We start from the raw sequence: 11,702 nt of genomic DNA, 5'->3' as shown, positions 1-11,702 counted from the left end.
ATTACTACTGTTAAATTAAAGGTTATTTTAATTTTTTAAATAGAAAATTCAAAATACCTGGAATCCATGTAAGGTGCTTCATGGTGCACAAAGTTTTTTAGCATTGGTCCATTAATGCTGCAGAATGCACTGCATTTGTTGATTTGAGATTATCAGCGCACAGATAATTAACGCTGGCCTGGTTCATTCTCAGCTCTTATAACGAGAAATGGCTGAACATAAAAACCTTTTCTGGCTGCTCTGTGCAGTAAGTTGGTTAGCCAGATATGTAGGTTAAGATACTAAGAATTTCCTTTTCTAATGACCTTTTCCATTTTGGAATTAATTCAGATCATTTTACAATCAGGCACATGTATTCTTTTTTTGCAATCATGACATGGGAAATTCTGTTCTTCACATCTTGTCTGAGAGCCCTTGCAACACTGTTGCACAGAGCATTTTCATCTATACCTTTAGACATTCTTACATATTCTGAGAAAAAATTGGTGGGCCTATGGAAATGTCTTACCAATGATTCAATTTTTTTTTCTTCAATAAAATGAAAGAATCAATGAATTATTGTTTTGGTGGTTTTTTTTTTCCCTCTGGTGTTACTTCTCTGGAGATTGGATTCTGGGGCACCTGAGCAGCTTTGAATGTCTTCTGAATTTGGGAGCAAAATTAGTCTCTTTATACTACGTATTTTTATGAACTTAATATTGACTTCATCCCAGCTTCACATAAAAGAAAATTCCATTAGTGTGCCCGCACGTTCTTTGCAGGGAAAGAACACGTGCAGACATGTAGTGTAACTGGTGGGAAGCCTTTCTTTTTTAGGAAGACAGATTAAAAACTACAAATCCCAAAATGTAATTGGAGTAAATAATGTGCTAACCAGTACATAATGCTTCCGTATTTTTAAGGTTGCATTAGTTAGTTTGATGCACCATTAATAATAAATACATTCTTGTTTGAAAATAAGCCAATTGTTTGTACACTGATTGTTGGGTGATACATAAATTGATATTATGACCAGCTATAGGAGATTTGAACTCTTATTTTAGACTTGGTGGAAATTCTAGAGCATGACTTAACCCCCAAATATCTGCAGATCTTGCATCGTACAATTAATGACTTCAGAGAAAGCCTTTTGTAATGTAGGACTCTTAGTACTTTTGGAGATAACAGAAAACTGTCCACCCATGTTTTGGGGAGCTTGACTTTTTGCCACATGGAGAGAAAGGATTTATGTTTATGCAAATAGTGGGATTGAAATCCCCACATGGGGTTATATTCAGGGGGCAGCTGCTGCTTTTACTTATCATAAGCAAGAACAATGGGTGCTTTGGAACTGTACTTGCCTCGCAGCTTGCCCCCGGATTGGGGAAGAGAGAAATCCCTGCCCTAATGTCTGCTTAATTGCCTTCCTGTCAAAAGACATAGGTGCCTGAAAGGCTTGAACATAACCTATAAATAAACCAAATAATTACAATTAAATAATCTGGTACCCAAGTAAAGGACCAAATGATAAATAAATTTACGGATATCGTCAGTTATCCCTTCTTGTGATATTGATATAATAATAGTAGAGTTACCTACTTAAATTAGGATCTATAAACTTAGCTGTGATTTTTCTGTGGGTTAGTTTTCAAGCAGCAGCTTGGGGGGAAAAAAATTGAATTAAAAATTGTGTGGAAAAATTTAATTCTAATTGCTGTTAAATCTATTAAATGTATTTCAGAGTGTTCATATAGCTCAGATTTTTTATTTAGAGAGGTGTGTCCTGAGTGCAATTTTTTTTCCCCTGACTCCCATGGAGAAGGCTTAGTTCCTTGCATGCTAAGAGTATTTTGTTTCAGAGTTAATCTGAGGCAGTAGGGAATTTGTACTGTGGTTTCTGACAAACTTTATTGTTTGTACCATAATAAACCAAAGAAAAATATTTGAAATACAAGGTTGTTGGAATAACACATGGAAGAGAAGGATGAGTCCTGTTTTATAGTCACCCCTTCACCTCCCCCCAGCATCTGTGACCAGCTGTAATTATAGAGGGACAGGATGCCAGCCCAGACAGACTTTTTCCTCCCAATCATAATGGTAATTTTTACCTTACCCCCTCTGATGCTGCAGGACTTTGATTCACTCTGGAATTCATTTGTATTTGCATGAAGATAATTCACTTCATCATAGCTCTATTGTGAGTTTAAGAGTGCAGATGCATAGATCTTCTTGCAAGATAAGAACTTCATTTTCAAGTTTTTAACAGTTTGAATAATGGTTTAATTAAATACATCATTATTGGGATGGAGGGAATAGTTGTTTAATTTCAAACTGTAGATGATGTTGAAGAGCAAGAACATTGATAGTCTGTTTCAGATTCAGCCTGTTGCCTGTAATGTGTAGTTGGTTTTTTACTTCTAAAATTTCAGTCCTCTTTTTTCTGACAATCTTTTTTAATAGCAACAATTAGGTATCACATTAACATGATTATTTTCAAATACTGAATTACAAAACCAGGAAATAAAAATAAAACCTGTTGATATATTCATCTGTATACTCTGATATATTTGGATACTTGGTTTTTGTATTAGCAAATGTTTTAAGTAGCAAATAGCTGAGATACTGTAAGATCTTGGCTGAGATTTGCAGCAGTAACTAGTGGTCGCTTGCAGATTGCTGGAGCACTGGAGATTTGCAGAAGTGACTGGTGTGTCACTTCTTGGATGCTTCTCGATGTCTTTATAGGAACTGATTTCTTTTTTTCATGTTGCTGTTTTATTCTTTGAGCATTTGGTGTGTCTAGTTAGACACTCCAAATGGCTAGTTATCTTGGAACTCTCGCCTTTTGCCTTTAGATAAAATATGTGAATGTTGAGCTCTTAATGGAAACCTTTTTTTTTTTTTAAATGATGGTGTTATCGTTCAATAGAAGACATTCTAGAAGTCTATGTTTTAGCAATGTCAATGTCATTAGTTTTTCCTTTTTGTCCCTTTTGCTTTCTTTTAACAAGATCCCCGTTCACTGTAGAGTAAAATGAGATATATATGTATAATTTTTTTTAATGTGGTAAAAAAAAAAAATCTTATCAGATTGGACTCCAATGTTATAGTTAACCAACCCCTCCAGCATTTATTATGTTATTTGCTGTGGTAACCCCTAGCTGTGTCCATTGTTTGGCTGGGATCATTGGCAAGCTGCAGATGCCTTCGGCCTGCAGATGGGAAGGATTGGCCGTCTACCACAACAGGCTTTGGTCTAAGTGGGTGCACCAACACCATTTAGATGCTAATGTGATATAAGCTCGCTGTTTTGTACTAGAACTTGACTGCATCTCAGGAATGTGGCCTGTCTGGTTTTACGTTGGCTTCAGCATTAAAAGGGCCTACTGTAATTCACGTCTGCCAATCGATTAAAGCTGCAATCTTCTGTTTTACGGCTTTGTGCCAAAGGAAATTGTTGGGGTTAGTGGAGAATTACATACTTTTTTTTGGTTCTCCCTGATCTTACCTGCTGATCGGTAAGCTTTTTGTTTGCCATCTACAATTAGGGAATAAAGTAAATTTGCTATGTGAAGCCATATATGGCATTGGCTTTACTGATAGGGTTGAATTTTTTTTTTTGCTGTTCATGTTATATGGTGGGGTAACTAAATGCTATATTGTTCCTTTCTGCTTTTCTTGCAAATATGAAGTAGAGTATATTTCTGTATTTTTACCAGAGATGTGAGAGTTTTCTGTTGTTAGGCTATTTTCTGGTTCAATGGAATACATATTCTGGTCCATGTTTTAGAAGTGGTGAATAAATGAATAACCTAGGCATAACAGGGACACGTTATAATAAATTTAAGTTCTAGTTGCTGCATCTTAGCAGCAATTTGCTGTATTTTGTGCAGGAAAAAAAGGATGTGTGCATGGTGCAAACACATATTTAAAAAGTAGCCCTGGGAATAAAATTTTTGTAGGCCTATTTTGTACATGAATGCAGTACTCATCAGATTTTCTGTGCTGCACTCCCTACATAGTCTTGTTGTAAAATAAAACAATAACTGTTTATTTTGTTTTCTCAAAACATACATTCTTTAAGATTTTTTTGTTAAATGTGTTGAATGATAAGTTTCTTCAAGATTTCATTACTGTATTAGGTGAAACATGCCTGGAGGGAGCACAGGGAAGGAAAACTGTAAATCTGGTTGGACTCAGCTAGCAATTACTTTAGCAGATAAAACAAAATATGCAAATATCTCCTGAGCACTCTTAAGGCTGATCTTTCAGACACTGACTGCCTGTATCCCTAGCCAAAAAAGGATGTATGATAATTAGATTTTGAAGGACCATGTGCTGTTGCTACAGAGCTAAATATTAAAATGCAAGAAAGCAGACTACCACATGGCACAATTGATTTTTATGGCAGTTCATGTTAAAATGCTCTCTTTTTATATTGCCTTTTAGGTTACCTAGGGTGAAACAAAATTACAGGCTTGGAGACTCTGGAAAAGCTCAGCATCAGCATTTGAGGTAAAAATGAACATACTGAAGTAATCTTGGGAGTGTCCTTCTTGTTAACTTTATGGAACTTATGGGAGTAGAAATTTTCATCAAGATCCATTTTGTATTTAAGTTTTCAGTATTGATTTAAAAAAATTTGGCTTCAGAATCTCTTTTTAGGTCTGGGAAAACTCATACTTTAGGTGAATATATTGCGTAATTTTTTTATTTTAGAGCTTTGAGAACATTGTAGATCTGCTTGGATACGGTATTTTTGTTTTAAGTTGTGGTTCTACAGAGTGGCTAATACATCTGTGAAATTCTTTGTCATGAATTACTATCTTTCCTTATTTTACTTGTATAGCTAAATGTATTTTTATGCAAATGACCATTTTAATTGCATGATATTTTTACTTTTATTAAAAAACACGTGTTAATATACTTAGGAAGAAATGGTTGTTGCTTTTTCATGAGTTTACTGTATTTACGGCTTCAAATTGAAATACTTTAAAGAATGAATTCTGGGTTTTTTTAGGATTTTTTAACATTTAATTCAAGTGAAATGAAAATACGTGTGCATGGAAAAAGCAGTACAATTATACAGAACATAGTAAAATTATGTAGAACATACTACTACTGTATTTCTCACGTGAACCAGTTATTAGCATTAATCATAGTAACCTGTTAAATAGGATTAGGGAAGTACACTTTACTTGCACATTTAAACTACCAAAAATTAGCTTTTAAATCACTTTTAAATTTTTGTTTCTACTAAACTAAAATAATTCATGTTCAAGATGGACTTAAATAGTTCATTTTCTGTCAGCAAGTTACAGTGTAGGGTTGACACATTTAAATGTTTATAAGCAACTGAATTGCCACAATTAACTCTGCTATTCCTTTTCAGATCATTTTTATAGTTCATAGGTTTTGTTGTTTTTAAGAGCCGAAGCTTGCAAATTATGTGATTAATCTACAAGCTGATATCATGATGTCAAAATGCAGTTCGGGAAGCATAAACACAGAGACTGCGGAAATTAAAACGGTAAGACTATGCTTTGTAGTATGGGAGAAGCAGGTTTTTATGTATCACTTCACTGTATTCTCCTATTTTATATTTAAAGCTTCTTCAGGACCATAGAGTAAAGTAACTTCTGTGCGTGAGGTTATAGAAATTCACAGTGAATTTCTTTGGAAAGAATAATGAAAGTAGCTACTTTATTTTATCCATAGATGGTTAGATACAGCAATGGCATAGATAAAGTTGTTTGCTATGAAACACATGCTTTGATATTTCTTACAAAGCTGAATATGATTAGAAATGTATTCAGCTTTTTAAAAGGGCGTTGTGTGTTTAAATGTTTCTTGTGGATTTTGTATTCAAATATGGCTGGGGGGGGGGGGGGAAAGTAAATTAAAAAAAAAAAAAAAAGGGAGAAAAAGTGGGAAGAGGGGAGGTATGAAGGGTTGGAATTAGAATTGAATTTATAAGTTGTTCTAGATACAAAGTAAATGGTGAGGAAAGTAAATGGCAGATAAATTAAGACCTTAGTTTCAATAGTATCCTTCAGTTTGAATTAGAGTTCAGCAAAAACAAGAAAAGAGGCTGTCCAATTAAAGCTATGTAGAAGAAAAATTGATATGTAGTTTGATAACATAGTGAAGACAGAAATGTATATAGTTTCACTGGTCCTCACCTTGCCTTGCATCTTAGGTGCCATAGGCTTCACGTTTTATCTTTTGTCCTCTGTGTTAAGGAGGTAAAAGAAGAGAAATCTGCATAGCACCAGTTCTGCACCACTGATTAAGCAACTACATAGTTAGGACTGTTGCACAGGGCCTTATACACATTGTTTTAAAAAATGAAACAGTTTGTTCCAGAATCGGGCTGCATGTCTGTATTTGTTAAAGGAGCAACATCCCCTTTCTAGACTCCTATTCTGAATGCCTCATGTACTGGTGTCACTATAGATATGATAGAAAACTAATTTTTGTTTTCATGTTTTATTTCTGTACTGGTAAATGTCCTACAGCCCATGTATGCTATGCTGATATATAGTGGTATAATCCTGTTGCTTTAGAGACTGTTACAGTGTACAGCAGCATAACTTTGTTGGTGTGATCTGTGTCTTGCTGGCTCTGATAGAGCTAGAATAATTGCAACGGAAAGTGTTTATTAAGCTTTTGCATCAAGTCCAGGTTTGGTCATACTGGTGACTGAACACTAGATGAAGGACTTAAGGGATTGTGTGTTTTTCTGAGTCTGCTAAGTGTCACGTTGTACTCCATTTCTCTCCTATATACAGACGTTTAGGAGGAGTCTGCCAGGAATTCCAGCTGTTAACTATACTGTATTGCTTGTAGAAATGCTTCAGAAGCAGCTCATTCGAACGTAGAGCGTCAATGTAATCTTCATTTAATAAGCTCTTTAATGAAACTTTTCTGAATAACAGAAAGCAGCCTTTGCTGCTTTGGTAGGTCTTGGTATGCTATTAGAGACCAATGTTCTGCTTGTGCTGTTAGACTGGTTCTGTATCAGAAAAACAGAACAAATAAAAATCTTCTAGTTCAAGATGAATATTCACAACGAATATGGATGATTGTGCTAGGGAAACCAGGGAAGCTGGTTCTTACAGGAATGCTTACATTGGAGCTTTGTAAGCATTTATGTATTCTGCTTGCCCTCTTGAAAGGGAACAGATCTGAAATATGTTTTGTTTTGTTTTCCCTTTAAGAATATTGTAAGACCAAATATAAAAACTGCTGTTAGGCAATGCATGTGGTGAAGGTCTTTGAAGGATAATGGATAAGGAGTGTCTTGTCCAGCTATGTGGTATGTTAAAGATAGCATAATATAAAAGAGATTTCGGATTCATCTTATTGAATAATATTGTTTGACAGTATTTCTTTACTTTAGACCTTCTGGGCTGAATGATGTCGTTTAGAAACTTTTGAATTTTGAGTTGGGAGCAGAAATCTCAGTGCTTAATTTTCAAAGTATCTTAGATATTGGCTGCTAAATGAAGGGGAAAAACCCCTTTCCCATGAAAATGAAACTTTCACTTGTTTCTGAGATTTTTGAGTCTTGGGCTTTTTTTTTTGGTCCAAATAAAAACTGGGTGTGGTTTGTTTTTTTTAAGTTCTCCAAGAGAACTGAAGTTACAGGAGTAATATTCACAAAATAAACTTTTGTAATGCTTTTGGACTGTCACAGGAAAAGTTAAATCCTTTTAAAAAGTATACTTTTAAAAACAGGTTTAGAAATCAGACAATGTAGGAATCTTGTGTGTTGAACTTCACTTGAGCAAAAACAATTCTTGCCGCTGAATGCTTATAGTGTAAGTAGAAGTCACTTTACTGCAGACTTCTGCAGTAGTTGGTATGGAACATCCTCAGTGAATATTTTACTTTTTGTCAATTAACATTCACATTCATTTTCTCCTCTGTATTTTATATTTATAATATTTCAGTTTTCTTTTTATTTGTTCCTCCATTACCCAAGTAAGAATTTTCTGTGTTAGATCTTTCAGCAAGTTAATGTTTCATGTAGCACTCAGACATAAAAAAGGATGTGATGTTCAGACTCTTTAGGTGTTCGTGTAAGAGAATATTCAAGCAGCAAGATTCTGTTCATATATTTTTTGTACAGATTGTGGTTTATTTACTTTATACTAAGTGGATATTTTTTCCCCACCCCTTGAGGCTAAACTTTTTTTTGCTGATGCTGAGACTGTTTTTAGAGAATAAATTAGACATTCCTGGACAAAGATGAAAACTTAGAGCATTAGAAATAATTTTTGTATCACAAGGATTATATTGGGTACAAATTTACAAATCAACGTTAGTGGAGAAAGCAGATTAAATACTTTGCGTATGGCAGTAATAAATTTTTGTTGTTAATAAGAGATAGTTGTAGTTTTGCATTAACTTGGTATAAATATAACACAATGCACACAAATGGTGGTGAAAACTTGAAAGATGTGTCCCCAGGACTCTAGTCTCTTCTCTGTTTACTTCAGAGTGTCATTCCATAAATGTTTTGAACAGTCCTTGGCGCAGGACTAGATCCAGGATGTCTTATTCCAGGTGAGTGCCCTACTTGGTTTGGCTTGTATTCCTTAGTGCAGTAAACTTTGAAATTTTTTTGTGCACCAAGGGAATGCTTTGACTTGGGTATAGTCCTGTGACTGAAAAACCTACGCCACAGTTCCAGAATTATTGTAGATGGGGAGAAACTGCTATTAGATGTTGCTGCCTGTTCATTCCCAACCTCATGCCCTTCTGAAATAAAGTTCTTTAAACGGTAGAACAAGGGTTTAGTTTTAGATCTGCAGTTCACTGTCTGTTCACATAAATGTGCATTAAAGTAAGGACATCAAGTTGTGGATTTTGCACTTAAAACTATCAAGATTGATGGCCATAAAACTGGACCTTTCACTATTACTTTAATAGAACAGATAAGCTTGGGCACTGTGCTGCTTTGTCCAGCTTCTGCAACCTAGCCTAAAGCCACAGAAAGCAGGACTTGTTTCCTGTGTTTCTCCCTCCAAATTCGGCTTCAGCAAGTTCTTATAGTTTCTTGTCCTATCAATTTTCAAAATAACGCAGTGGATAAAGATGGAACATTTTAGCAGGTACCTTTGTTACTCATGCTGGATAAGCAGGACTAGTTTGGTTTTTTTCTGCTTCCCTGTAAGCTAGTTTGTTAGCTACGTTCAGTTGACTTCTGTCCACAAATTCTGAACACGTGTACTTACATCTCAAATGTTTTCAGTTTTGAAACCTGTTTTTCAAGTAGATGTGTTTTTTCCGTTTTTATTTCTAGATGGTCCTGTACTGCTTTTCTTTTATTGAAGAACCTGATATTTTTCCTTGCTATTGAAATAGAGACTTAGAAAGATACAATTACTTCATTATTCTGGCTTACTCCCATAATAACGTTGACATTGATCTTGTCAGATCTTATATACTTCCAATACAAATAATACAAAGGAAGGCCAGGACTAGGAAACTTTAGCACATCAGGAAGTAGCATTGATGCTTTAGGGAGGAAAACTTTTTCTTTTTACCTGAGTTAGCATACAGTGGGGAGGGAATTTAAGCTATTTCAAGTGCATTCTGCCTCATGCGAGCTGAACTCTGTTATTTTGCTAATTAATTGTGCAGTTTATCATAGCTAAATTCCCCCCCCCCTTTTTTTTTTTGTCAGATTGTAGGGTAATAATGGTATGGTTAACAGCGGCAGGCAATGCTGTTTTGCTTGTGGTTACTTTTCAAGTTACAAATGTGCATGTACTTCTTCCTTTGCACTTCAAAGGTTTTTTGAGAATGCTTTTTTATCTCAATGAGATGATTATACTTTAGGGCAGGTCTTTTATGAAGATACACAGAAACCAAAATTAGAGTATGTGTTGTTTCACAGGCTTTTCCAGATAAAGCTGGAACCACGTGTAAGTATAAATTCCCTTGCTTCTTGCAGTGGGGTAGCTAACGTAGTATCACTGTCATGAAGTGTGTGGCAAAGGAGATATGCTTATTTGTAAATATTAGATCCTGTGCTTGTTTTTTATTAGCAGCCTCCTCAAATAAGTTTGGTTTTCTTTCCTTAATTCCCTCCTGGTGATAGCTATTTTATGTGTTCCGAAGGTTGTACTTATGATTTGGAAAAGAAACACAAAATAGATGGAATAGTAAACAAAGAGGAGACACTGCTGATCTAAAGTGATTTATAAAACTGAAGTGGCTGGGCTTGGATACAAGAGTTATTGGGGAATCGGCCTTAGCTTTTATTATGCAAAAGGTTTAGGTGTTCTTCCTGGTCCCTTCTAGCCTTGAGCAATTATGATGGCTGTGACCATGTGTCATTTTAAACAAAGCAAACACTAGCTGTGTTTCCACATGAGTTGCTATATGTAAGTAGAGAAACATGCCTGAGATCATTTAAATGAAATACTGTAGTCATGATAGACTTTTGTGTTCTTCAAAGGATTTTCTCTGTGTGTTACCAACTAGCATGGTACTCACTGGAATATAAAAAGAGAAACTAGATACATTGAAGGGAAGCTTCATTTATAAGCTTGGGGGGGGGGGGTTGGAGACAACACATCCTTCCCTATGTTTTCTCCCTTCTCCCCTACTCTAATCATACACCTGAGCTGTCAGTTCATACAAAAGCTTCACTTATTAGCAGTTCCCAGAGTTTCCAGATGCTTTCTACCAGTGGCTGGGGAAGATTGTGTATCATGCTACTGTCCTTGCGACGTGACTGATTTAATTTGATTAGTCACATACTGATTAACATCAGTACATTTGATATGCAAATGCTCAGTAGATCAGAATGTCAAGGATGATCATCTTTTCTACATGCAACTGTATAGCACATACGTATCTTTCCTGCTGGTTGTCTCTCATGACCCAGAGCTATGGAGTCCCGGTGAAGGAGCAGCCATGAAGCCACTAATTCCAAAGAGGGATTGAACCAAAACATCTTTTAGTTGTGCCGGATTTGAACACTCTATAGAGTTACTAGTTGAATTGTTAGAACAGAGCCTGCATGTGCTTGTAGACATTGTTTGAAATGTATAAAACCACTTGAAAAATTTACAGGAGTCTTTTTGTATTATAACTGAAGTGGATAATGATGTGTTACTGATTTTTATGATGTGTGTAGACTATGTTGTTTTCTATTTGCAATTAAATAAAGCAATATCGTATTGATCCATTTTATCTATTTAGATAATCTGGAAAGACTCAGGCTGAAACGGTAGCTTAGGTTAAAGGACTGAAAAAATAAATGAGAAGATTTACATGAGTTTGGAGATTCATTCCATAGGTACGTCGGGGATAAAAGGAAGACAAGGGAAAATGTGGGCCCTCTCCAGAACGAAACGGGAGACCTGGTTACCTGGGATACGGAGAAGGCGGAGGTACTCAATGACTTTTTTTGCCTTGGTCTTCACCAGCAAGTGCTCGAGCCTCACCACCCAAGCCGCAGAAGGCAAAGGTGGGGACTGGGAAAATGAAGAACCGCCCAGTGTGGGAGAACATCAGGGTCAAGACCATCTAAGGCACCTGAAAGTGCACAAGTCCATGGGACCCGATGAGATCCATCCGCGGGTCCCAAGGGAACTGGTGGATGAAGTTGCTAAGGCACTGTCCATCATATTTGAGAAGTCGTGGCAGTCCGGTGAAGTTCCCACTGCCTGGAAAAGGGGAAACATAACCCCCATTTTTAAAAA

At 36.0% G+C, this 11,702-nt stretch overlaps 1 protein-coding gene across 1 annotated transcript in view; it reads left to right on the top strand.

The window, feature by feature from the left end:
* Positions 1 to 4,426: 4,426 nt before the first annotated feature.
* DICER1 (dicer 1, ribonuclease III) overlaps positions 4,427 to 11,702 on the top strand; it is a 53,512-nt gene continuing 46,236 nt past the window's right edge. Inside the window, exons 1-2 of the mRNA XM_019472502.1 lie at positions 4,427 to 4,494; positions 5,372 to 5,509. The gene's annotated coding sequence lies outside the window, so the exon portion shown is untranslated. The remainder of the gene's footprint in view (positions 4,495 to 5,371; positions 5,510 to 11,702) is intronic.

Source organism: Aptenodytes forsteri, unplaced genomic scaffold (genome assembly GCF_000699145.1).
Source record: "Aptenodytes forsteri isolate BGI_AS27 unplaced genomic scaffold, ASM69914v1 Scaffold193, whole genome shotgun sequence".
NCBI classification, from domain to species: Eukaryota; Metazoa; Chordata; class Aves; order Sphenisciformes; family Spheniscidae; genus Aptenodytes; species Aptenodytes forsteri.
This window is presented reverse-complemented; position numbering and strand designations above follow the sequence as displayed.